Source organism: Phyllostomus hastatus, unplaced genomic scaffold, assembly GCF_019186645.2.
Source record: "Phyllostomus hastatus isolate PE091 unplaced genomic scaffold, TTU_PhHast_1.1 phas_contig_150, whole genome shotgun sequence".
Lineage (NCBI taxonomy): Eukaryota > Metazoa > Chordata > Mammalia > Chiroptera > Phyllostomidae > Phyllostomus > Phyllostomus hastatus.
In genome coordinates, this window is record NW_025333611.1 from 28,653,877 (window position 1) to 28,681,097 (window position 27,221).

The 27,221-nt window shown below is 41.9% G+C and overlaps 1 protein-coding gene and 1 pseudogene across 3 annotated transcripts in view; one reads left to right on the forward strand and one right to left on the reverse strand.

Annotated features, from left to right (window-relative positions):
* Window positions 1–27,221, forward strand: part of SIL1 (SIL1 nucleotide exchange factor) — a 225,159-nt gene that overhangs the window by 2,787 nt on the left and 195,151 nt on the right. The window lies entirely within an intron of this gene.
* On the reverse strand, window positions 839–17,774 carry LOC123812798 (annotated as a pseudogene).

Here is a 27,221-nt window from a genome sequence, read left to right on the forward strand (position 1 = left end):
AGATGATGCCTTTGAATTCTGTTCATTTTGTTTGTGGATTCATGCTCTTCTCATCTTGCCTCTTGTTTTTTTTCCTCCATTACATTCTATCTTTTTTTTTTTTTAAGTGAAGCTTTGCTGCAGAGGCTGTCTGCCAGTGTATTGGAGTAATCCTCTTTTCACAACGGCTAATCTCAACATTTTTAGAGTGCCATCCCTTTGGTTGTGTATTTCTGGGGATTTTTTTCTGGGGCCTCAGATGGTGCTTAGATCATGCTCTATAGCGTAGGCTTCTCTAACTCCCGGATTTCGTGTGTCAATTTGGAGATGTGTCCTTGCGGAGCTAATCTTTTTCTTTCTGAGTGAATGAGGATGAATACTTTATGTTTTCCTGAGTTGGCTTTAAGCTGCCTTAGTCTTCCACAACACAGAGCTGCTTACTTTAATTATATGTGGTGTAAGGGAATATTCTGCCCTTTTATTCACTTTCACTGCTGAGTAGGGGAGGAGAAAAGCCTGTTAACTATTCAGGTGGGGCTTAGGGTAGCCTCTGATTCCCAGCATCAACAACAATTGAGTTTGCCTTTGGGACAAACACCTCTAAAAGATTCAGGCTGCTCAGGACACACGAGAGGAATCTCCCAGAATTTTTGTGGTTTGTTAAGGGTTTACGCCTGGTGTCCTCACTTGTGCAATTTTCTACCTTTGAGACTGAGAATTCAATAGCAATATAACTAATTATGTTCAGCCCAGACTTGAGGTTTTTTCAGATTCCCTGAGGCAGCTCATTGACAAGGGTGTGGTTGTGATGGCCTGTCATATCTGCTCCTATCCTCTCTCTCTCTCCTGCATTTTGCTTTTATGAGCATTTATTTTGTGCTGAATTTATTCCTGGGCCATAAGTTTTTTGTTTCTTCAGTTTTGCCTGGGATATCTTTTTCTTGTGTGCAAACTCTTCTGGTTTAGGAATAATGTGCTGTTTTTCAGTAAGGATCGTCATCACAGTGTGGCAGGGAGAATTGATATTTGGGTTAATCCATTCATGAGCTCTGTAAGTTCTGTGCTCCATTTTGGGAGCTTTGTTTACCTGGGTGTGCTCAATAACCAGAGAGTCTGCATCTAAACCCTTAAGTTCAGCATTGCTCTCTGCATTCTTAAGCATGTGGAGCAGAAATTTAGCACTCTTTTTGGGCCACTGACCCTGTGTCCAGCCCCACTGTTTGGTGTGGCATGCCTACCAACTCTACCATTGTAGTGATGGAATGGCCAACATTACTTCTGTAAAGTGAGATCTTTCAGATACTTGGTGGCTTTTTGGATATATATACCCTTGATGGTCTTGTCCTCGTTCTCTTAATAGTGCCCTTGGCTTTGGTGTTTGAAGCATTGAGAAGTGTCTTAGTAAGTTGTGGGCTGCTATAACAGAATACCATACAGTGGGTAGCTTAAACAACAAGCATTTATTATAGTTCTGGAGGCTGGCATGGTGAGTTTGATGAGGGCCCTCCTCTTGTTTCATAGCTGTCTTCCTGCTGTACCATCATGTGGCTCAGTGGAGTGAGCTCCTGTCTGGTCATCTGTCTATAAGGGCACTAATCCCATCATTGGGCTTCACTTCACCCACATGACCTAATCTAACCTTAATCACCTCCCAAAGGCCCACCTCCAAATACTATCACCCTAGGAATTAGAGCTTCAACATATATATTTGGGGGTGGACACAAGCAGCCCATAACAATAACAAAGTGGTATAGTCAGTGAATGAGTAAAAATTTCATGCCAATGCCTGATCCTAGTGCTGGGCAAATGGCATATTTCAGTCTTGGCTCAGGAATGCTGCTGAAATGCTATAAATCCTTCATGACATCTGTCATGTTTCTTGGAGTTACCTCATTTGCGAAATTTTAATGCCTGTATTGATCTCTCCTCTAAGGAAGGTGAACAATCATCCTAGTTTTCCCAGGACTGAGGGATTTCCCAGATGTGGGACTTTAGTGCAAAGTCTGGGGCAAATCAGTACAAATTGATCATCCTACCCGTGACTTATGCAAATTAATGACCGTCCTTATGGAAACTGAGTCTGCCCTTTGTATTGTACATTGTGTTTTTTAAACTTTTGTTCTTTATCACTTTTTGAGACTTTTCCTAATTGGCACCCCCCTGAAACTAACTGAATTTTAATACCACAGATATATTGTGTACCTGTTTATGTACTTTGGCCCTTCGGAGGGCAACAAACTGTTATAATATCTAAGATTTCTCTTCCCCAGCAATCAATTTTCACCCCTTTGGGGTTGATATTTCCCTCACTGAGAATGCATGTCTTACATTCTCTTTCTAATACAGTCATCAAGACTTGTTTTTTATCTAATAGATCCACCTATTGCTATAAACTTTTATCTCATCCAGTTTGCACATCAGGCTTGTAAGAGAGTTGGTATTCCCATTTTATGGATGAAGAAACTGAGGCTCAGTGAGGTTAAGTGATTTAAGTCTGCTGTAGACAAGCTTTAAACCCAGTTCTGACTCCAGAGCTCTTTCTGTTGCACTGTGTTATTGCTCCCTCCCACCCCCACCCCCAGGTGTCTGCAGTCATCAACAAGGCATTTGACCCTCAGTTTATTTTCTCAAGGCCCTACTAGGTGCCAGGCCCAGTGGAAGATGCTGGGGTCTCTCATGTGAAAAAATTCTTGCTGTTGAAGAGCTTACTTACTGTTTTTCTATGGTGGGAATGCCTTAAAGGCTAGTGTCCTTGTTACCCTTTCCTGTTTGGGCCTCTTGTGAGATGGCTCGTAGTAGCTAAGCCGTGGCTGGTTGTCATGGGAAGATTTCAGTTAGTTGGCCTTTAGGAGGGTCAGAGCTGTGAATGTGTCCTTACTACAGGGTGGGACAAAAGTAGGTTTATAGTTATTCATGTGGAAAATAATACAATAATTAATAAATAATAATACAAGTATAAGCCCTGTGCTTTGCATACTCACAACTATAAACCTGCTTTTGGCCCACCCTGTATATCCATTTTCCAACCAGCTGAGCTGTTTCTAATTGCTGAGCTTGTTGTGTATAGAGTATAACTGAAAGAGTAAACTTCTTAGCCATTATATAGTCATGAGTGTAAGGATTGGTAAGAATAACATTTCCATTTTGCTTGTTGATATTCTTAATAATTCAGAGTAGTTTGTCCTTATGCAAAGTTATTCATATTGTCTCAAAGCCTAATACTATTAAGAGAATTTGAGAAGCAATGGGATGTGGGTGGAGGTGGGAGGGATGATTTTTACCTGGACTTTTGCAAAAAGGCTGGTGCAATGAAATGTATCCTTTATTTTCTTTCAGATCTTGGACTTTCGAGGTGGTGCATTTATCATCTGCTTCTCTATTGCCTCATAGGCCTTCTTTTTTCATAGTGAACCTCCTGTGTTGGCCCAGGTGTTCCTGGACTGGAAGTTGGAGCCTTTGGGTAGTGTCTGATGTGTGGCTCATGTCACATGTCATATCCATAGAGAAATGGGAAGGGGTGTGTTTTTGAGGTCTGCTTTCTGGCTATGCCTTCACAGAGGGATGGAGTTCTTGATTATGCCTTTTAACTGCCACTTATCGTCATCACAGGTATAGGGACATCACAGCAGTCACTGAACTAATCCATGTCTAGTAAGTTCTCTCTCTGCAAGTATTCTACCTCTTCTGTCTTGTGAGGGGAGGAGTTCTAGAACCTGGAAGAATCTGAGATGCATCCCAAAGTTCTGGTGAGGAAGACTAATGCCATTTTAAATGAACATTTCTTTACTTCTGGCAATAGTTTCATACATATGCCTTACATTTCTGTGAGGATTCCAAGGTGGGCGGCATCCATCTGACCAAACTCTAGAATTCCAGCCAGCTTCAGTTCACTCCAAGTTATATAAAGTTATATAAAGTACAGTAGGACAGTCAATAGATATAAGATTGATTGGTCATGCTTTGAATCCAGTGGGTAGGAAGCCTTGGAGGCATAAGGGGCCAGTAGGTCCTAAGCAAGGCTGATTGCAAGGCTGAGTGACCCTCCCTATCTGATACTCATGGGGTGTTGGGTTTGATTGTATCCATGAAGCAAAGTCTCCATCTGTGGGCCCAGCTGCTAAAGTCTAAAATCATATATCTGGGCTAGAAGAGATCATCCTTGGGGTCTTTATGTCCATTTCATTGCAGACATCAGGGTTGTGTCTGGTTCATTCATGGTTCCTTGGGTGAGTGAAGAGTCAGAACATAGTCTTTTAGGTCTATCATTGCTCACTGTTGTAGTTATGCATTTGGTGGGTTCTTATTTTACTGATGACAAGCCTGAGCCCCAGATAAATGAAATGGGTCATAATACCCTTTTTAGGGCCACCAGAGTATTAGTAGCAGAGCTGAGACTCAAGCCAAAGGCCTCACAGAGGGTGGCCATCGAAGTTGTTAAATTATTTAAAGCCTTGTAAAGATGCAAGAGGCTACTGCAGTTAAAAATCTCTAGAAGGGGAGAAGGCCTCTCTACTGACTATTTCTCCTGTTTGCTGTTTTCTCTTGCTGTTACCCCTTAAAAAAGAGATTTGAAGTTTCCCCATTTTAGAAGCAAAGAAATAGCTCTTAGGCCAGACTTCTCTGTGTTCTGTAAAGAATGGGGCCAGGGCATCAATGGACCTTTTCTGGTGACCCAGGCAAACCTTTAATTCATCTCTAAAAGAAAAATGGAAGGAATGAATTGGTAGGTCAGAGTGTTTTAAAACACTTTGGAGTCAGCTCACTTGGTTTCATATTGTGCTATCTACTTATTAGCTGTCAGATGGAAAGAAGTCACTTACTTTCTCTAAGACTTAATTTCATGATCTGTAGAATGGAAATAGTAATAGTTCCTTTTATAGCCATCTTGAGAATTAGTACTTCCCTGTACAATGTAAGTGCGGTATATTGTCAACAGCAACAGTTAACAGTTCCTAACCCAGGACTTGGTTAGAGGGTAAGTTATGCTGATCAAGTAAGCTTTATCTTAACCATCACATCATTGCCTTCTTTGTTGGCAATAGTTTCCAACTATTGGTTGGTTTATCATTCATATCAATATTCATAGCTAGCTCATCCTGAATAACTGAAAGTTGTGAATAGGAACTTCGCAGCTTCTCTGCTGTCACCGTCCTTTCTCTACTCATTTCTGATCTTTTTGAGTCTCTCTTTAACTAGTGATCTAGCCAGCAGGCCCTGTTTCCTGGGCAGTGTCTGACATGGGGATTTTATTTATTTAATTTTCAGAGGGAGGGGAAGAGAAGGAGAATGAGAGGGAGAGGAACATTGATGTGCAAGAGAAACATTGATTGGTTGCCTTTTGCACGTTCCCGACCTGGTCCCTGGCCTGCAACCCAGGCATGTGTGCTGACTGGGAATCAAACCCAGTTGGTGACCTTTAGGTTTGCAGGATGACGCCCAACCCACTGAACCACACCAGTCAGGGCTGACGTTGGAAAAGATATTTTTCAAAGATTTTATTTGTAGAGAGAGGGGAAAGGAAGAAGAAAGAGAGGGAGAGAAACATCAATGTGTGGTTACCTCTCACATGCCCCCACTGGGGCATGTGCCCTGCAATCCAGGCATGCAATCCAGGCCCTGCAATCCAGGCCTGCGCCCTGACTGGGAATGGAATTGGTGACCCTTTGGGCCGCAGGCTGGTGCTCAATCCACTGAGCCACACCAGCCAGGACCGACGTTGGGATTTTAATGGAGCAGGACTGTCTGGTCCTGCATGGGGCCTTCCAATAATGGGTTCTTGTCTCTTGCCTCTGCTCTTCAGCCAGACATGAAGCAGTTAGCTCATTCAGGGAACTTTGACATCTGTCATGGCATTCCTCTCTTTTGTATGTCCATTTCTGGTCCTGTGCAAAGTGTGGGAGGCACAAGAAAATACATTGACCTGATTTTTGTCAAGTTGACTCTCTTTCCCTTTGAGATTTACAGCTAGTCCAGTTTAGCAATGGGGGTGGGAGTGGGGAAAAGCCCCCAAATCTCCTACCCGACATTGTATTGATTTCAAGCTGAATTTTTTTAAAAACTCAAGCACCATAACTATAGCCCATGCCTTCTCTGAATGAAACAAATGAAACACTATTTGGGGGAAAGACCAATCTGTATTGGTAAAAATAGGAATTAAAAAGTGTTTTAAAGAAATGCCATTGTCTTAAATTTTTGCAAGCATATGCAGTATCTAGCTCACATAGTCTTACACTGCTCCTCCTGTTTCCCTAACTGCTCTAGAGTTATTACAGGAACCTTCTCCTATCTCCTGCTTCAGCTTCCTCCAGGACATTGTGTTCCGTTGCCCCTTGGGGTCTTCCTAAACACAGTGCTGGTAGAGAACATCCATGCTTAGAAGCCTTCAGTGGCACCCACTGGCTGCTGAATAAATTCCAATGTTTCAGTTGTCCTAGTGTTTCATGCCTATTGAGGAGTATTCCTGTTCTGCCACTATAATTATATCCTCTACCATTACCCACGTGTGCGTTTTGCTCCTGAGAAGCTGGTCCATGTAGTCTCTAAGCGTGCCTCATATATTTGTGTCTGCCAGTTCTTTTGCCCAGAGTACCCTCTCCTTAATTTCCTACTTTATGCTGCACAGTCGCCTTCTTCAGCATGCCTTGCCTGGGACCTCCTTATTTGTATCCCCATAGCAACTCTTTGATTATAGAATTCAGCATACTTTATCCTGGTTAGTTATTTTGTCTCATTATAGTATATGAGTTTCTCAAGGACATTGGCTATGCTTTATTTTGTGTCTTTACCATAATGATGAGTGTAACATGGACATCATAAATGCTTGTTGGATGAATGAGTATGTGAAAGCCTGAGAAATGATAACTGTCTTGTTCAAATCCTAGTTCTTCCCTGAAGCATTCCTTGGTCCCCAGCCATAGCGAGTCTGGCATGCTTGATTCCCAGACCCCTTTGTGTCTGAAGCAGTTCTATTCTTAAGAGTAAGTCTTATATTTCTAACTGGATTAGAAATTCCTGGAGGGCAGGCACTGAATCCCTTATTCTTCTTTGTGTACCCATCCCCTAGCATAGTTCCTGGCTCATAGAGGGTGTTTAGTAAATGCTCGTGAATGCAGGAGTACTGCTATTTGGCCAGCTATTGTGCTTACCAGTTAATCAGCCTCCTTTGTTACTTACTGGCCAGGGGTCTTCAACGCAGACGTTTTCAGGACCAGGTAGGGAACAGTCAGTGTGAGGCATTAGGGAATGATTGGCCTGTGTCAAACTGGAGTGCTCATATGTTCCGTGGGGGCAGCTGCTACTAACCCTATCACTGTCATTTGTGAGTGTGACTCTATGGCTCTATCATTTCATATTATAAGAGAAGCAAGAAATCCAGATTTTTGTGAAATCCCAGGGACTACCATAGCACATCTATGGTCCAGGTTTGACCTATAGGCTACCTATTTGTGACCTTTCTGCCACTAAGTAGCAGAAAGGGTAGAGGCTAGATTTTACACATTTAAGTTTTTTTGTGGAAGGAGAAAGGGAGAGGAGGGCATAGTCTGAATGCTTTTGAGGGAATTTTGGTGAAAGCCTGGCTTTGGTCCTGAGTGTCCTGTAGTGTTCTGTGGGTAGTGAATTAGTCTCTTCAACTGAGTCCTGAGTAGCCCCATCTATGGTCTAGGTTTTATCCTCCCTTGTATTCTGTTCCTAAAAAGATGTTGACTCAGGGACTTTTGTGACTTTTGCCCTTTTTGCCCAGCCTTCATCGAGGCAGGTTTGACTATTGTTCTTACTTCCATCCCTGTTAATGGCGTCTCTGAGAAGGCACTCTGGGTGAATAAACGCAACTGAGAGGGAATTTTACATTACACAGAAGTATTGCCTAATAGAGGTCAGCCAAGGGGCAAAGAAGTATAGTAGCCAGAAGGAAATCTGGATCTCTGTGGAATCTTTCGCAGGGCAATATCTTATCCTCTGGCTGTCCTGATCTTTTCATAGACCCTAAGAGCCCCTGACAGTGCTTACTTGCTTGGCAGTGCCTTCTGGGTCTCAAAGTGTTGCCACCAGTGGTATCCTCATCTGAGCAGGAACTATCTGATTGTAGTATCTCTAGAAGAATACGGAGAATCTGGAAAAAGTGGTTGTCTTTGGTGAGGGGCCCTGGGTAGCTGGAGAATGGGGAAGGAGGGAGACTGACTTTCACTGTATACCTTTGTGCTTTTTCAAATTGGAACCATTGCATATATTGTTCTTATTTTTTAAAAATTTTATTTATTTTTAGAGGTAAAAGGAGGGAGATAGGGAGAGAAACACTGATGTGCAACACATTGATTTGTTGCCTCTTGCACCCCCCAACTTGGGATCTGACTGGCAACCCAGGCATGTGCCCTGATCAGGGATCAAATTAGCCACCTTTCAGTTTCTAGGCCAGTGCTCAATCCACTGAGCCACACCAGCCAGGGCTGTTCTTATTTTTCACATGTACCTGAGCAGACCCAAGTGTGTCTCCTCTTGAAAGTCTACTCTGTTCTCACTTTATTCCTGAGTGTGGGTTTCTCTACAGATTTCTATTCCCAGTTACTGTAGAGTGCCTCTTTTAGGTGACAGTTTGCCTCTGTGCTCCCCAGAAGTGTCTTAGGGTTTCTCACCCAGCAGTCTTTGGAATAATAGGCCTAATGTATGTTTAGTAATTTACTGTTTTTAAACGACTTTCAAATACATTATTTTATCTGGTCCTCACAACATCCACATTTTATGGAGGTAAAAAATTGAGGTGTGAAGAGTTTAAATGACTTAAGGTCATACAGCTAGTCAGGGTAGAGCAGTGACTAATCCAGGTAGCCTAATTTCATATTCAGGCCCCTTGCTATTAGCTCTTGCAGCAGTGAGGTAGTCTCCTCATTTTGGAATTCTCTCATGGGTTTCCAGAGTTGTTTTATTTGGGGCAGGAGTGGGGCTGTAGTGTACCCTCATTTGACTCAAGCCTTTCTCTCTTAGGACTCTCAAGTTATGTATGCCTGTGTTCTCTGGGAAAAGGGATCAGTAGTAGATTTCTCCATATTCTAGACAGGGTAAGGCTTCACTGGGGCAGTTCCTTTCAGGGAAGCTTGAATTGACAGCCTGGTTTCCTATTCCTTGCTGAGTATTATTGCTGTTATTAGGCAGAGGGCTTTGTTTCCAGGTTACAAATCTTTTTGGCAAAGAAGTAAGTGTGGAAGAGAATCGGAAGGACTCTTGTAGTCCTTGGATATAATTTAATGCTTCATATCCCAAGAGAGTAAACAGTGTTAGTTGCACAAGATAGATTTGGATTAATATCCTGACAACATATGGCTTGGCATGGAGGTAACTCCTGGGAGACCCTCCTCACCACACACAGCCCGCCTTTGCTGGTGGCCCCTTCCCACAGGTCTTCCCAGCAGCTGTTGTGCACCTGGGTGAATCATCAGATTTCCCAAGCTTCAAAAAAAAAAAAACCCCAACAAAAAAACCCCCTAAAAAACAATGTTAACTGATGAAAACCCTCATACAGGAGGCAAAATAAACAGACAACCCTGAGAGATACGCAGTATATTTTAGTACTACTTTGCTTCCCCTGAGTTTGTCCAGAGTATTCACTTCATTAGAAACACTAGCTGATTCTCACCACTGGTCTCTTCAGAATACAACATTGAATATCATATTACACCTTTTCTACTCTGCTGCCTGGGGGGTTGAAGGTCTCTGGAAGCTCCAGAGAGGCAGCAAGCAACATGGAAGGAAGGTGGTATTTGCCACTGAAGACAAAGCAGAAATCCTTTTTACCATCTCTATTCCTACTTAAATCAGAATTAGATTACTCTTTTTTGTAGATTTTTAAAAATATATTTTATTGATTATGCTATTACAGTTATCCCATCTTCCCCCTTCATTCCCCTCCACCCTTTATACCCTCTCCCACCCACATCCCCCCCTTTAGTTCATGTCCATGTATCATACTTATAAGTTCTTTAGCTTCTATATTTCTCATATTATTCTTACCCTCCCCCTATCTATTTTCAACCTACAATCTATGATACTTATTCTCTGTACCTTTTCCCCTTCTCTCCTCCCACTCCCTTTTTGCTAACCGTCCATGTGGTCTCCATTTCTGTGGTTCTGTTCCTATTCTAGTTGTTTGCTTAGTTTCTTTTGGTTTTGCTTTAGGTGTGGTTGTTAATAATTGAGTTTGCTGTCCTTTTACTATACATGTTTTTTTTATCTTCTTTTCTCAGATAAGTCCCTTTAACATTTCATAAAATAAGGGCTTGGTGATGATGAACTCCTTTAACTTGACCTTATCTGAGAAGCTCTTTATCTGCCTTTCCATTCTAAATGAAAGCTTTGCTGGATAGAGTAATTTGGGATATAGGTCCTTGTCTTTCATGACTTGGAATACTTCTTTCCAGCCCCTTCTTGCCTGCAAGGTCTCTTTTGAGAAATCAGCTGACAGTCTTATGGGAACTCCTTTGTAGGTTACTGTCCCTTTCTTTGTAGGTTACTGTTCCCCCTACTGCTGCTTCTAGGAGTCTCTCCTTCATTTTTACCTTGGCTAATGTAATTATGATGTGCCTTGGTGTGTTTCTTCTTGAGTCCAACTTCTTTGGGACTCTCTGAGCTTCCTGGACTTCCTGGAAGTCTATTTCCTTTGCCAGAATGGGGAAGTTCTCCTTTATTATTTGTTCAAATACGTTTTCAATCTGTTGCCCTTCTTCCCCTTCTGGTACCCCTATAATTCGGATGTTGGAATGTTTAAAGATGTCCTGGAGGTTCCTAAGCTTATCATTTTTTTTGAATTCTTATTTCTCCATTCTTTCCTGTTTGGTTGTTTTTTTTCTTCCTTCTGGTCCACTCTATTGTTTTGAGTCCCAGTTTCCTTCCCATCACTGTTGGTTCCCTGTGCATTTTCCTTCATTTCTTTTATGGCAACCTGCATTTGTTTATCTAATTTGTGACTAAAATCAACCAATTCTGTGAGCTTCCTGATCACCAGTGTTTTGAACTGTGCATCTGATAGATTGGCTATCTCTCGGTCGCTTAAAAGGATGAGTCCTGGGGCATTGATTTGTTCTTCTGTTTGAGCTATCTCTCTCTCTCTCTTTTTTTTTTTTTGGTCTGGTTGCTCCTGTTATGGTGAGGGGCGGAGCCTAAGGTGTTCATCAGGGCTGGGCACCCCAGTATGTGGGGGCAAGGTCGGGAGGGAACAATGGTGCTTGCTCCATTCTCTGTGGGACCTCAGTCCCTTCTCTGGGATCCTGGGTTGTGAGCTCTGCTCTGCTCCACAATCGCTGCCTCACTGGGTCTGCCAGCTTCTGCTTGTGTACTCAGGGTCCACCCACTGCGATCTTGTGTGCCCCAGATGCCTTATGTGCCCCTGGTTGCCTTAAGTGCCCAACTCTCTCTGCTTTCCATGCCACGACCTGCACCTGGCTGCTCGTCTCCAGCCCTCTTACCGGTCTGGATGAATGGGTTTACTTCAACTTCTTGGCTGTCTGACTTCCATTCAGATAAATTTTCTGTCAGTTCTGGGTGTTATTCTGCCTCTAAATTGTTGTTGTTCTAATCTTGGTTGTGCGTGGAGGTACGGTTCGTCCACCTATGCCTCCATCTTGGCCAGAAGTCCAGAATTAGATTACTTTTAAAGAGAATTCTGTGCATCACTGTCACAACACAGAGTAGGAGAGGTTCTTGGTACCTCCTTTGCAATCTCTGAAGAGGACTTGCTGGGACACATACAGATTATGCTCAGGTTGGCTATTCCAAAGAGAGTTCTCCCACAGATAGGTACCAGCTAATGGCTTAGTTAGGCTCTCACTGGTTGGCAGCTTTGTAGGTCTGGAAACTCAGTTAGTATACCCAGGTTTAAGTTTTAGTGGGCTGTCTCGAGCACAGAAATTCATAAGACCATCAAGTCACAGTTCTAGTTAACTAACTCTAAGAAACTTGACTACGTAGTTTGGTTTGTGTGCACAGGTAGGAGCATTGTCATCTCTATAGGAAAGGTTATCCTGGAAGTCAGCTCACCTCTGAATGACAAGGTGAAGTTGATAAAGCCATATTATCAGCTATACTCAGATTTAAAATGTGTACTAGCTGTGAGACTTCAGATGAGTTACTTAACCTCTGCTCCTATTCATCTGTAACCCCCCTGTGGTCTTCAGACACACACACACACACACACACACACACACACACACACACACACTGTAAGCACTAGGTAAAATATTTCCCCCCATATATTCTCTTCTTTCCTTCCCTCTCCTCTTCTCTCCTTGTAGCATAGTCCTTTTAGGACTACATAAATATTGGGTTGGCCAAAAAGTTTGGTTGTTTTTCTGTAAGATGGCTCTAGTGGGGCTTAGTTGTCTTTAACTTCATTTGAAACAGTTTTGTTAGATTGTGTTGTGACATCTGTCATATCGGCATGCATTTAAAAACATCAAAGTTGGTGAATTTTTGTGTAGCCTTTTTAATATTGAAGATGGAAGAAAATGTGTAACATTTTTGGCATGTTATACTTTATTATTACAAGAAAGGTAAAAATGCAACTGAAACACCACAAAATAGATTTGTGCAATGTATGGAGAAGGTGCTGTGACTTATCAAACGTATCAAAAGTGGCTTGTGAAGATGCTGGGCACTTCTTGCTGGACGATAGTCAAGGGTCAGGTAGGCCAATTGAAGTTGATTGTTCTCAATGTCTTGATTTGATCACTATCAACGTTATACCACATGGGAGATAGCTGACATACTCAACATATTCAAATCAATAAAGTTATTGTTGAAGTGAAAAATGTGTCTTTTATTTTATGAAAAAAACGAAATGGACTTTTTGGCCAACTCAATAGTTTGATCAAAATATGCTTCTTTGTTTCCCTTAAGATCAGATACAAGACAGGAATGTTCACTTTCACTACTCTTATTCAACATAGTTCTTCAAGTCCTAGCCACATCAATCAGACAAGAAGAAGAAATAAAAGGCATACAAATTGGAAAGGAGGAAGTAAAACTGTCATTAGTCACAGATGACATGATATTGTATATAGAAAACCCTAAAGACTTCATCAAGACATACCAAATCTAAAAAATGAATTTGGCAAGATACAAAATTAATATTCAAAATCAGTGGCATTTTTAATACATCAATAATAAACTATCAGAAAGAGATATTAAGAAAACAATTCCAGGCCTGGCTGGTTTGGCTCAGTGGTTTGAGTGCTGGCCTGTGAACTGAAAGGTCATTGGTTTAATTCTCAGTCAGGGCACATGCCTGGGTTGTGGGCCAGGTCCCCAGTTGGGGGTGTGCAAGAGGCAACTGATTGCTGTATCTTTCCACATCGATGTTTCCCTCCCTTCCCCCTCTCTAAAAAATAAAATAAAAAAATTAAAAGAAAACAATCCCACTTACTATTGTAACAAAACAATAAGATACCTAGGAATAAATTTAATCAAGGAGGTAAAAGACCTATACTTGGAAAATTATAAGATACTGAAGATAGAAATTGAGGAAGATACAAATAAGTAGCTTGTACAGTGTTCATGGATAGGAAAAATATTAAAATGTCCATATTACCCAAAGCAATCTATAGAGTCAACCAATGGTATATCTCGCAGAACTAGAACGAATATTCCAAAAATTTATATGGAGCCAAAAAAGACCCCAAATAGCGTTAGCAATCTTGAGAAAGAAAAAGCCGGAGGTGTCATACTACCTGATATCAAACTATACTATAAAGCTATAGTGATCAAAACAGCATGGTATTGGCACAAGAACAGGCATGAAGATCAATGGAATAGAATAGAGAGCACAAATAAACCCATGCCTTTATGGTTAATATTTGACAAAGGAGGCAAGAATATACAATGGGGTAAAGACAGTCTCTTCAACAAATGGTATTGGGAAGATTGGATAGATGCATGCAAAAAAATGAAACTAGACCAGCAGCTTGCACAAGAATAAACTCAAAATGGGTTAAAGACTTAAGTGTAAGTTATAAAACCATAAAGATCCTATAAGAAAACATAGGCCATAAAATTTCAGACATCTCTCATAGCAATATTTTTGCCAATATATCTCCTAGGGCAAGGAAAACAAAAGAAAAGTGGGACGACATCAAACTAAAAAGCTTTCGCACAGCAAAAGAAACCATCAGCAAAATAAAAAGGGAATCCACTGAATGGGAGAACATATTTACCAATGATAGCTCTGATAAGGGGTTAATTTTTTTTTTTTAAGATTTTATTTTTAGAGGGGAAGGGAAGGAGAAAGAGAGGGAGAGAAACATCAATGTGTGGTTGCCTCTTGCATGCCCCTACTATGGACTTGGCCTGCAACCCAGGCATGTGCCCTGAATGGGACTCAAACCCAGTGACCATTTGGTTTGCAGGCCTGTGCTCAATCCACTGAGCTTCACCAGTCAAGGTAAATTTCTAAAATATATAAAGAACTTATATTACTCAACACCAAGATAACAAACAACCCAATTGAAAAATGGTCAAAGGACCTGAATAGACAATCCTCCAAAGAGGATATACAGATTGCTAATAGACAAAGGAAAAGGTGCTCACTGTCACTAGTCATCAGAGAAATGCAAATTAAAACTACAGTGAGAGATGTCACACCTGCCAGAATGGCTACCATCAAGAAATCAACAAATAACAAATGCTGGCAAGGATGTGGAAGAAAGGGAACCCTAGGGCACTGTTGGTGGGAATGCAGGCTGGTACAGCCTCTGTGGAAAACAGTATGGTGTTTCCTCAAAAAATTAAAAATGGAACTGCCTTATGACCCAGTGATTCCACTTCTGGGAATAGATCCAAAGAAGCCCAAAACACTAATTCAAAAGAACATATGTACCCCTATGTTCATTGCAGCGTTATTTACAATAGCTACGATATGGAAAAAGCCCAAGTGTCCATCAGTATATGAATGGATAAAAAAGCTGTACATTTACTCAATGGACTTGGCCATAAAAAAAATCTTTTGTGACAGTGTGGGTGGACCTGGAGATTATTATTCTAAGTGAAATAAGCCAGTCAGAGAAAGACTTACCATATGATCTCACTTATGTGTGGACTCTAATGTACAAAATGAACTGACAAAATAGAAACAGAGGCATGGATACATGGGACAGACTGACAGCTGTTAGAAAGGAGTGGGGCTGGGGGTTGGATGAAAGAAAGTGAAGGGATTAAGAAAAAATATATAAAAGGCATGTAGACATAGACATGGGGGGTGGAGGATAGTTGGAGGTGGGCAAATAGTGAAAATGGGGATGGAAAGAGACATTGCTTGGTGCAAGGGGTGCCTGACGCAGTGTGTAGATGATGTTTTGTTGAGTTGTATACTTGAAACCTGTATGGTTTTGTGAACCAGTGTCACCCCAATAAGTTTACCCACCCCCCAAAAAAGCACCAATACACATTTCTCAGTCTGTTAAAGCACCAGGAATGTATTTGAGAATCATTTTTATTGTCTAGGTCCCCTTTTATGTATTCTTTGCAGATTCTAGCTCTCATCAATCCTTTCCAACGTTAGGAGTCTTTCTGGTTACCATTCAACCTACAGTTCTTTGTTGAGCACTCACTATGTATTAAGTGCTGCTTGGCTATGGGAATATAATGGTGAGTGAGACAGATATGGTCCCTGCCCTTAGTAACACATCTCCAAATCCCCTCCTTAGATGGGTTACTACTGTGGATGGCTGTTCTTGTTCATTCTTTGTTGCTTCATACTAATTTCCTTCTGAGAAGGCAATCTTCTCCCTAAATCTAGGGGACCATGATCCTTTGTGCTGTCTGGGTCTTGCCTGCTGGCTTGCCTCCTACCAAGTGATGAGAGGTCAGTGGGCTGAGGCTGAAGGAGTAAGCCACATGGACTCCTACTGCCTAGGCCACCCATGTCCCAAATGGCCTGTATGTGACACTCTTTTTTTTTTTAATTTTTTTAAAAGATTTTTTATTTATTCACTTTTAGAGAGGGAAGGGAGGGAGACAGAGAGAGAGAGAGAGAGAGAGAGAGAGAGAGAGAGAGAGACATCAGTGTGCGGTTGCTGGGGGTTATGGCCTGCAACCCAAGCGTGTACCCTGGCTGGGAATCGAACCTGCGACACTTTGGTTCACAGCCCGCGCTCAATCCACTGAGCTACGCCAGCCAGGGCTGTGACACTCTTTTTTTAAAAAAATATTTATTTTTAGAGAGAGTGGAAGGAGAAAGAGAGGGAGAGAAACATCCTTGTGTGGTTGCCTCTCGCATGCCCCCTAATGGGGATCTGGCCACAACCCAAGCATGTGCCCCGACTGGGAATTGAACCATTGACCCTTTGGTTCACAGGCCGGCAGTCAGTCCACTAAGCCACACTAGCCAGGGCTGCACTTGGCCCTCTTGAATGTTTTTTTTTTCTTAAACACAGATTACAGTGTTCACTGGTAATTTAAATTCAAATAACCTTCCACCCCCTTTCTGCCAAAAAAAAAAAAAAAAAAAGCCCTGTGTATTAACAGGGTAGAGAACAAAGTAGGCCAAGCCTGGTCTCCTGGTGTTTATTTTATCATGTGTGTTTTTTATGTAGCCTCACTAGGGTTGCTAAGGGTTGCCTTTTAATAAGGTTTGTGTGTGATTCAGGCATATTGATGTTCTGCAGTCATAGAATCTCACATCTTTCTCTACCTTGTTTGCCATAAATAGTGTGACAGGCAGATTCTGGGCTTTGACTGATAGGAAGTGGAACTTGTTTCTGGCCCTTTGTGGGCCCTGGATAAAGAAGCCTCAACAGCCAGGTTGATGGATTTCTCAGCTTCAGAATAGGGGCCTGAAGACTGCCTTCCTCTCCCTGTTCCCCTCCCTTTTGCCAGTTTACCAGCAGTTGCCAAGAAGTGTGTGTGAGGAAGCAGACTGGTTCTCTGGGGACCGTTTATTTGAGAACTTCCAGTGGAGAGATGCATTTTCCTCTTCTCTTGCTGTGGTGTGTGGCTTTGTGATTTGGTACTGCTTATCCCTCTGCAGTACAAGGCTTGTTGGGGCATTCAGCAATAAAGTGCTTCCTGGTTGGTGATTTCCCCAAATTCTATCATCTTCCCAGGAGCAGGGAAGTGTGCCAACAATTAGGGACCAAGTTGAGTCTCTGTTCCTGGCACTGTGACCACTGAAAGCATGGTGGCTGAGCCCAGGTAAGCCAGATAACCCTATTGCTGTTGGGGCTAGGCATTTGCTACAAGTAGATTTAGCTTTGGGAGTCACACTAGAGGTTTGGTTGAAAGGAGAGAGCACTACTAGTTATGTACCAGTTAAATCTATCAGCCAACATATGTCAAGTATAGGAAAAAAGTGCAATAATGTTATTATAATGGCATAATATTATAGTTATCATTATAATAATCCACTGGCATAGTTTTTGATAAGGGGCACATCCTGAAATGAGTGCAGAGGGAAGGGTTAACTTTGAAATACCACACAATGAATGCTTAACCTTGCAGGAGATGTTGTGTGGATATGGATGATTCAGATATAGAATTGCTACTCTCTTTGCATAGCTAGAGGAGTTATGGAGACTAGCTGGGCTTGTCTACCCTGCAGGTACTATCTCTCTCATGATGTGATTGAGCACACACCATTCTTTGGTTTATGTTCTGGATTGTAGGATTACCATCTCACCATCCAGCAGCAGTGGGTTCTGAGAAAAGTGGACTTCATCTCTGTGGATCTGTTTGGAATCTTCAGAAAATTCAGCCTCATCCCCATAGCCACAGATGATGAGCTCTACTCCCAGCTGCAAGCTGAGCTCCACACCTGGCATGCGTCAGTTCTGTACATACTGGTTGTGGTGGGCTGTGCTCACGGAAGAGAGCTTGTCCTTAACCAAGAGCTTGCCAGAGCTACATTCCCATTCTGGTTAGGAAGGTGGTGATGAAGTGGGGAGGAGCAGAGCTGGCTCTGAGATGACCCACAAGGGCAGCACTGGGGTAGGAGAAAAGAGTCTTTGGATTCAGGCAGACTTGGGTGTGCTCCTGACCTCGCCATTCACTGGCAGTCGGACAGATTGTTTAAGCTTGCTGAGCCTCGGCTGCCTGTCTGTGTTCTGTACTCATCTATATCTCATTTGTTTTTCACTAACAATCCTGTCTCTGCAGTACCAACCACTATACCTGCCACTAAATAGAGCTCAGTAAATGCTTCTGCTTCACCCATCCTACCCCCTGCTGCCTACCCTGAGTAGTAAAAGGGCAAGGATGAGACCCTCCTTCTTCTGTAGGGAATTATGGCTTCAATTAGAGTTTTATGTGAGCTTATTTAGGCTGTAGTGTTGCTTTTCTGAGCCATGATCCTAGACCTCCTCTGAAGCTGCCTCATCAGGGGAGACTTTGATATTTAATGTTTGGGCACCTCTCTGCTTTATCCAAGGAATAAAAGGTACGTTTTAAAATCTCCTCAGGGAATGGCATACGTGCTTTTGCCTCAGTCCCCTGCATCCTTGCTGCCCTATCCCTTTTCATTTGGGTGGTTCACTTGGGGGCACTGCCTGCCCTGGGAAGTACTTGCTTTTTCAGAGACTGCTAGTTGTTCAGCTCAGCCTCTTTACTGAGTAAAGGTTTTAGTGTTTTTATCTAGCTGGCCTTTGCTGTGGACTTTTATTTTGGAAACCTGGAGCACTCACACAAGGTGATCTTTTTAGCCTATTTTTGGCTCTAGGCCATCTTATCACTATGACTACCATCAGCATGAAGAATGACTGGACATAGAAGGTAACTTCTGTCAGAAATCGGGGAAAGATGAAGAAGGGAGGGGAAAGAAGAATTTGGCATGATGTCCCACAAGGGGTGAACACCTTCTCTAAGCAGAACCATTTGATTTGACAGAGCTTCATTTCCCTTCTCTCTGAAATTTTGTTCTTTCAAAAACATATATACAGCAACTGTTACATTCCAGACACTAGGATATGCCCAGAGATATTGTTGTGACCAAGTCAGATACAATACCTGCTCAAGATGTATTAATGAACATAGACATTAATCAAATTATGATCATACACACATAGAAAATTACAATTGTAATAAATGCATTGAAAAAAGGAATGTGGTCCCTAATATTTTGGTAACTGACATGTATATCTTTCTGTGTACTTGTACGTAATATATGATTTTATATGAAGAAAAAAAGGAATGTGGTAATATGAGAACATTTGACAGAGATTTGACTTGGTTCTGGGTTAAGAGGGCATTAGGGAAGGCTTCCTTGAGGAATGATGTTTGAGTTAAATTGTGAAGAATAAACAGGTGTTTACTAAGCAACTCTACATGCATTTCAGCCTGAGGGCCCAGCACTTAGAAAGGCTCTGGGGTAGGTACTGGGGGATGAAGAAATCTGACTATGAGGAACTGAAAGAAAATGTGGCGGGAGCCCAGAGAGTGAGAAGAAATGGATACAAGATGAGGCTGGAGGCGTTGGCAAGGGCAGCCAGGTGAGCGGCGGCAAGGCATTTGTATTTACCTGGGGAACAGGGAAAGTCTTCGAGGGGGGTTAGTGGTGGTTGTGGTGGTGAGGTGATTACATTTGCAGTATGAACAGATCACTCTGTCAGGTGTGGATTTCGATGAGGGAGTAAATGAAGATCAGAAAAGAGACATTATTGTCATAGGCTGCTTGTTTTCCTTCAGTCAGCTAAATGATAACCTTGAGGCCAACTCCCTGAAATGTTGCCTGTTCCTCCTGCATCAAGTCCTCTCTCAGTGCCCATAGTCAGTTGTTGGGGCCACCTGGCCACTCGAAGACATGGCTCAGGGCACTTGGCTTTTGATACCTTCCCACTTTCCCAGAAAAAGGCCTGGAGGTTTTAGGCCTATCACTTGTTAATAACTGACAGCTGTAGAGTCCTTTGTAATCTGTCATTTCATTGTTCCTCTGTTGGCTGTCCTACTGGATGAGGGCTACCTCTTTCACCTTGGACCACTTAAGCCACTGATATGAGCAGCTACCTGACGTATGATGTGCCAAGTTGACAAAGCTAGCACCTGTGGTTTCCCATTGTGATGGGGTAATATAGGTGTGCATGTGTTCTCTTTTTGGCAGCAGCCAGTGTCTGGAGGGCTGGAAATGGGCTGAAGTTATTCTTCCCACTGTATAGCCAGGAAGACTGAGGTACAGGAGAGACCTGTGGCATAAGGAAGCCTGGATCAGAATCGCTCGCTGTCAGACCAAGTGTTAAGTGCATGGTTGGTAGTTCCAGACCCTATACCAGAGTTCTTCCTCAGTGGTATAGTGGCCTTGCCCATTGTTCTGTTCACTTACTAAGCTGCAAGGCTGTGTGGTACAGTGGTTAGGAGCATGGCATGTTCTTTGGACTTGGGGCAGACTATAGTTGCAGTCTTATCTTCACCACTTAGAAGCTGTGTGACATTGAACAAGTTACTTCACTTTCCTGACTTACAGCTTTCTTAGTTTAACTGGGGAATAATATTTTTTTAAAAAGATTTTTGCTTATTTATCTTAAGAGAAAGGGGAAGGGAGGGAGGGAGAAAGAGAGGGAGAGAAACACATCAATCTGTTGCCTCTCCGGTGCCTCCAACTGGGGACCTTCCTTGAAACCCAGGCATGTGCCCTGACGGAATCAAACTATTGACTTCTCGGTTTGCAGGCCAGCAGTCAACCACTGAGCCACACCAGCCAGGGCTGGGAAATAATACTTCAATCTTATAGGGTTATTGGGAAGTATCAATGAGAATACAGGAAGGAGCTCGGGTTCCTTTACAGGGTAAATACTGAATAAAAAGTGTTCACGATTGTTGTAGTATTTGGCTACTAACTTTTGTTTGTCTTTTTAATATGTCTACTATGTGCTGGGCTCCATGCTGGGGGTAGTGTCAAGATGTGGTCCTGACCTTGAGATGCTTAGTCATGTGGTCACCTTTTCTGTTATTTGTCTTCTTCTGTGTGGTCATGCTTCTGCAGAACAAGGGGATATACCTTAGGGAGTCTTCTAGAAGGGATCCAGATCAAATGTCCACTGTTGACTTGATCTCTTTCTCCAGCCTCCTTGTCCCTGGCCCCTAGCATGCCCTGATTCCTATTTGTTCCCTGCTTGGGGGTGAGGGGGTGGTCAGTTTTCAGTGGAGTAGCCCTAATTCTGTTAGGACTGCATCATCTGGAACAGCCTTCTCTCTGTGCTACCTCATGAGTCTCCATTTCTGGTAGCAAACATCTCTGGATCCTCTTATTCCTTTTTTTTTAAAATTCCATTTTTGCTGTTACTTTTCTTTTGTAAAATGCCATGTAGGATAGTTGACATAAAAGAGACCACGAAAAATAAACTATTTTGTATTTTCTGTAAAGGTTTGTTCAGTACCTAGTTATTGAAATAACTTCCCAGTGGTCTTGGGGCGGTGGGGAGAATGACTTGTGTTTTGTGGAGGTGTTGGGGAAGGTTAATTTGATTTTTTTGGTGGGGTTGACGGGTTAGGGGAGAAAAGATAAAGCCAATTGTCTCTGAATTGGTGACTGTATTGGCTAAGAACATGAGAGGATATATTTGTCTAGAGCAAGGGTGTCCAACCTTGTGGCATCTCTGGGCCACAGTGGAAGAAGAAGAGTTATCTTAAGCCACATATTAGATACACAAACACTGATGAAAACTGATGAACAACAAAAAAAAGGTTTTAAGTAAATTTACAATTTTGTCACATGTGATTGGGTCACATTCATAGCTGTCCTGGGCCATGTGCAGCCCGTGGGTCAGACACCCCTGGAGAGTGTCTAGAGCTGGGTGTGTGCCTACAAGGCCTTGACCTGTGCTTATTCTTTCTTCCCCATTTATGGAGTGAGGGTTGCCATGATGAGTTTATATGTCTCTTCATTCACTCACCATTTAGTGAGCTGTGTGTACTCTATACTGTAGAAAGGAATGGAATTCCACTTCTGCTGATTGATCTTGTCTTGTTGCTTCTGTGACTCAATTCCATCATCTGAATAAGGTTGTATTGATACTCATTTCTTGGGTAGTTAGGATGAAATAATGCACATTTATGTGCTTGACACATAGTAGGTGCTCAGTGAATTCTAAGGATTATCATGGTTTCAAAGAATTTAAACCCTATCTGGGAGAGAAGCCACAGATGGGACCATAGGTCCTGAGAAAGGCTGGCCAAAGGCGTGGAACAGTAAGGTTGAATTTGGCTTGTTAGGGAAGGTTCCTAGGGAGAGTATTTGGAGTCAGGCCCCAATCTGTGTCCCTCACTGGGGAAAATGAGAGACTGCGTCAGAGGGAAAACAATAGGCAGAAGGCTTCAGTGGTAACCAAGTTTTCCCTTTGTCATGGAAGGGGTGGAGTTATTTGAACAAAGTGGCTGGAAACTCGGGCTCTTTCAAATCAGGCTAACCTGGATTTCAGGTTTGGCTCTGCTGCATACATCCTGTAGCCTGTGGCCTTGGAAAAGTCACTTCCCCTCCATTATTGTCTTTGGTGTCCTCATCTGTAAAATGGGAATGATAACATCTACTTGTAGTGTTGGTTGAAAATTGAATGAAATAATGTATGTAAAATACTTAGCATAATGCTTTTCCCATAGTCCATATTGAATAACTGATAGATTAAAAACAGTTAAGCATTTCTCTTGGGAAATGAAACTCTTATAAACTTCTGTGGCCAGATAAACTTTTTAAAAGTCAGTCTGCATCTTGGAATCATTATCAACTTCCCTCAATAATGAGGAGTATGTCACTCCCCTGCTTTACACCCTCTGCTGACTTAGCATCATTCTTAGAATAAAGTCCTCACTCCTGTGGAACCTGAAATGCTATAGGTTGCTCTGAAAGAAATGGGCATGCCGAAGCACTTGATTGTCCTGATGTGTAACCTGTATGGTGGACAGGAAGCCACTGTCAGGACAGAATATGGAGAGCCAGAATGGTTTCTCATGGGCAAAGGTGTTAGACAAGGATTCATTGCATACAGCACATATATGAAAAACTGGACTAGATTCAGAGGAAGGAGGGATGAAGATTGGTAAAAGAAATATCAATAACTTAAGATATATAGATGATACCTCTTTACTGGTAGAAAGCAGTGATGATTTGAAGTGGCTTCTGATGAAAGTGAAGGAAGAAAGTGCCAAAGCAAGTCTGCATTTGAACATCAAGAAGACAAAAATCATGACTTTCAGAAGAAATACACAACTTTAACATAGACAATGAAGATAATGAAATTGTTAAAGATTTTGCTTACCTTGGTTCAGTCATCAATTCAAATGGAGACCACAGCCAAAAAAAAAAAAAACAAACAAACAAAAAACAAGAAGGCTGAGACTCAGAAGGTTAGCAATAGAAGAATTAGAAAAGATCATCAAGAGCAAAAATGATTGTTAGAGACCAAGGCTAAGATCACCCATTGTATTCCTGGTTACTATGTATGCATACAAAAATTGGACAGAGAAGAAGGCTGATAGGAAAATAAATGGATTCATTTGAAATATAGTATGAAGGAAAGCTCTACAGATACTCTGAACTGCCTAAAAGACAGACAGGTGGGTCCTAGAGCAAATTAAGCCTGAGACGTTGCTGGGGGCAAAAATGACAAAACTGAAACTGTCCTACTTTTGGTACATCCTGAGAAGGCAGGTCCTTTGGAAAAGACAGTAAGACTGAGAAAAATAGAAGGCAGCAGGACAGGAAGACCAAATAGGAGATGGATTGACTCCATAAAGAAGCCACATTCATGTGTCTCCAGGAGTTGAGCAGGGCTGTTGAGGACAGCACATTGTGGACATCACTCATTCATAGGGTTACCTTAGAGCTGACTCAATAGCACATAATTACACCCACCCTACTCTGGTTACAGGCCTTTCATGAGCAGATCCCTGCTCGCCTGCCTTGGCAGCTGCATTTCCTGTAATATTCAATATTCTGGCCACAGTGACATTTCTGCTTTTCGCACGGAGGGCCTTTGCTCTAACTGTACCCTCTGCATGGAATACTCTTCCCTCACCTTCTCTTGACTGGCTCCTTGTTATTCACATCTCGGTTCTGCTGTCACTTAGGAGAAAGTGTCTTCCTTCCTTTCCTCTGGTATAAAGTACTACTCATGTCACCCTAACACAGCCATCTGTTATTTTTCTTATTTGTTTGCTTCTTGTTGACTCTTTGTTTTCCCACAATGTTAGTTCCAGGAGAGTAGCTGTATTCCCAATGCTAGGAACAGTGCCTCGCATATAGTAGATGAGCAAACAACATTTGTTGAATGAATGAGTTTGGGAATAAGAATGGATTCTGTTATTACTCAGAACCTGGGTTGCACAGGTGTTCATATTCATATTGTTTTTTTTTAAATAAATGTAATCAAGGTGGCTTTCTCTTTCATTACTTATTAAGTGTCTCCCCATATTAACTGAAACCTTCTGAGGAGAGGCTGGTTTTCCCTGGCTTCATTTTATATGGCTCTCTTTCTTCCTGGCATTTTGTTCCTGGAAAGGACAGTTTATGGTCACTAGGTTTTGGGTATAGATTTTTAGGTTTTCTGTTTATAATGAAGCAAGCATTAGTGCATTTGCTTGGAGTAAAAAAAATACAAAAGCTCACCAAGACATGGCAAATTTATCTTACTCTGATTTTCTACAGGCATTTTTTGCAGTACTACCTAAGTTTTTAGACAAGGGCATTAGACCAGAATTGACACATTGACAGTGGCAAGACAGAAACAACTTATGGAGTAACAGGGTGGGACATGGAGAGGTCAGAGGAGATAGTGTTTCTTTCTGGCAGTGGTCTAGTTTTTATGGAAAATATTAGTGGTACGAGTGAGACCCTTGTAGAGGGCCTGTAACCTGGGAAGCTGCAAGGATTGTAGGGGGTGCTGCTGGTGTACCCACCTGGCGAAGTCTAGGCAATCTATTTTCTTTGTTTTGTGAGGGAAGTGCTCCAAGCTCCCTGGAGTAAGGAGAAAGTAGGACTCTAGTCACCTTTGTAGATGTTTGGGTCCTAAATATTATTAGTGCTCAAAAACCTGGTTCTGGATTTAGAGAGTAAAATCCCAGGCATGATTATGAGCAGGAGAGGATGTTTGGAGCTAGCAGAGTTGGATTTTATTCCTTAAAAGTTTCTGTATTTTTTTGAGACCTGTAGCCCTACAGATCCTGTTCTCAACTCATTTCCAAGGCTCCTTTTCTCCCACTCAAAGCTGCATTCTCCTTTTCCTTCTCTAAGTACCTGTTTACCTTAACCTACCTTAGATATTGTCGACTCTTCACTATTTATAAAGCTGTCAAATGAGGAACATTGGACAGCCTCCTTATCAGTTCTCCCTTTTGCTTATTTTCTTTCTTTGAAGGACTTAGCCTTGTGGCTAATTCAGGGTATTTGGTCACTCTTGCTACTGTAAAGTCAGTGTCTTATCTTGCTATAGTTACTGACCATCCTCTATCCATCTGGGACAGCGATTTTCAACCAGTGTACCACAAGAATTTTTGAAACATGCATTTCCTGATTATTTAGTTAGGGGCACTGACCTCTTCTCCCTTAGATTGTCAAATAAAAAAATGACAGCAGCCAACACAACAATAGCCATCTGGTGTGAGTGAATCAAAATTATACCTAACTTTTTGTCAGATTGGCAAAAAATATATATATTTTTTGGCGTGCTACAGAATTTTAGTAGTTTATGTGTGCCATGAAGTGAAGAAAGTTTGAAAATCGGTGCTCTGGAGTAATCTTTAATTTATATTTAATTAACATCTATAAGTCCACTTATAGTGAAGCCCCCTCTCCCCAGCCCCTTTTATTTTTTAAAGATTTTATTTATTTATTTACTTACTTATAAATAAATATTTTCTTTATTTATTTATAAATAAATATTTTCTTTATTTCTTTATAAAGATTTTATTTATTTATTTTTAGAGAGGGGAAGGGAGGGAGAAAGAGAGGGAGAGAAACATCAATGTGTGGTTGCCTATTGCATGCCCCCAACTGGGGACCTGGCCAGCCACCCAGGCATATGTCCTGACTGGGAATGGAACCAGCGACCCCTTGGTTTGCAGGCCAGCACTCAATCCACTAAGCCACACCAGCCAGGGCCCAACACCTTTTATTATGCAAGCATTTCAGCTGTAAGCCAGCAAGACAAGCATTTGAAGATTCTGGTACCAGAAGGTAGCTTTTTGGTAGACAAGTGAGTGACTCTCTCAAGCAACTTTCACTGGACTCAAAACATCATTATTAAGCCTCTTCTCACTTCTTTCACCTCCCCTTCTCAGTCTTTCCGAGCTGAATAAATCCCCTTCTGAGCTAAATAAGATCTCTATACCTTTAATCTTTCTTACTTACTCTGTTTCCCGACCTTTGCATTGTTTCTGCTGGGTTTTATTCAAAGAAATGTTTTCTTTCAGAATCTCACAGCTTTCTTTCTGCCAGGGTTGCTGGTAACACGTTAGGCTTCATCTCCTCCTCCCTCATCCTCTACTCCCCAGACTTGTTTTTTTGTGAATATGAAGATGTGTTTGCGGTGGGTAAAATGCACTGTTATACTCTTCCCATTTTGACTGTCAAACTAGAGATGCTGTTAACCTTCAGGGGTAGTGCTGGCCTAAATTTCTGTGATGCCTAATCAGGCTACACCTTTTTTTTCCTTTTTTTTTTTTCAGTTAAAAAGTAAACTCACATCTTTTTATTTTTAGATTGATTTTCTCTCCTTAAATCCTTTCTTTTCTTTAGAAACAGTTGCTAATTTTGTGTTCACAAGAATTTGGAGGATCAGGCCTCTTAGCCTGCCCCCATGCTCTTCACCTGTGCATCTGAAAGAATAATAAACAGCTCTCAAATGTCTCTCTTCTCTTACACACTGCCCCCTGCTCCAACATGAACACACTCATTTTGTAAGGAATAGATACTTCTTTAAGAGGAATTCATTCTGTTTAATGGAAAGGCCCTTCATTACATCAAAATTCAGGAAACTTTGAGATGGGTAGAATTAGTGAGTCCCCAACACCCCGAAGGCCTCAAAGTTCTTAAAATAAACCTTAAAAAACTTGGTACTCAGAGAGCTTCAGCTAAGCAAATTGCAAACCTGATGTAATAAAACTCTTCTCTCCTCTGATCTTTTTCCTTTTTCTATATTTTAACATCCCCTTATATGGCCTTACCTTGCCAGAAAGTTGATTCTGTTCTTCCTTGATAGCTCTTAGCAGAAGCAGCAGTAGGGCTTCTAGTTCTAAGCAATGATTTACATTTCTTCTTTATCCCCTCTTTTTTTGCCCCCAATTCCTCA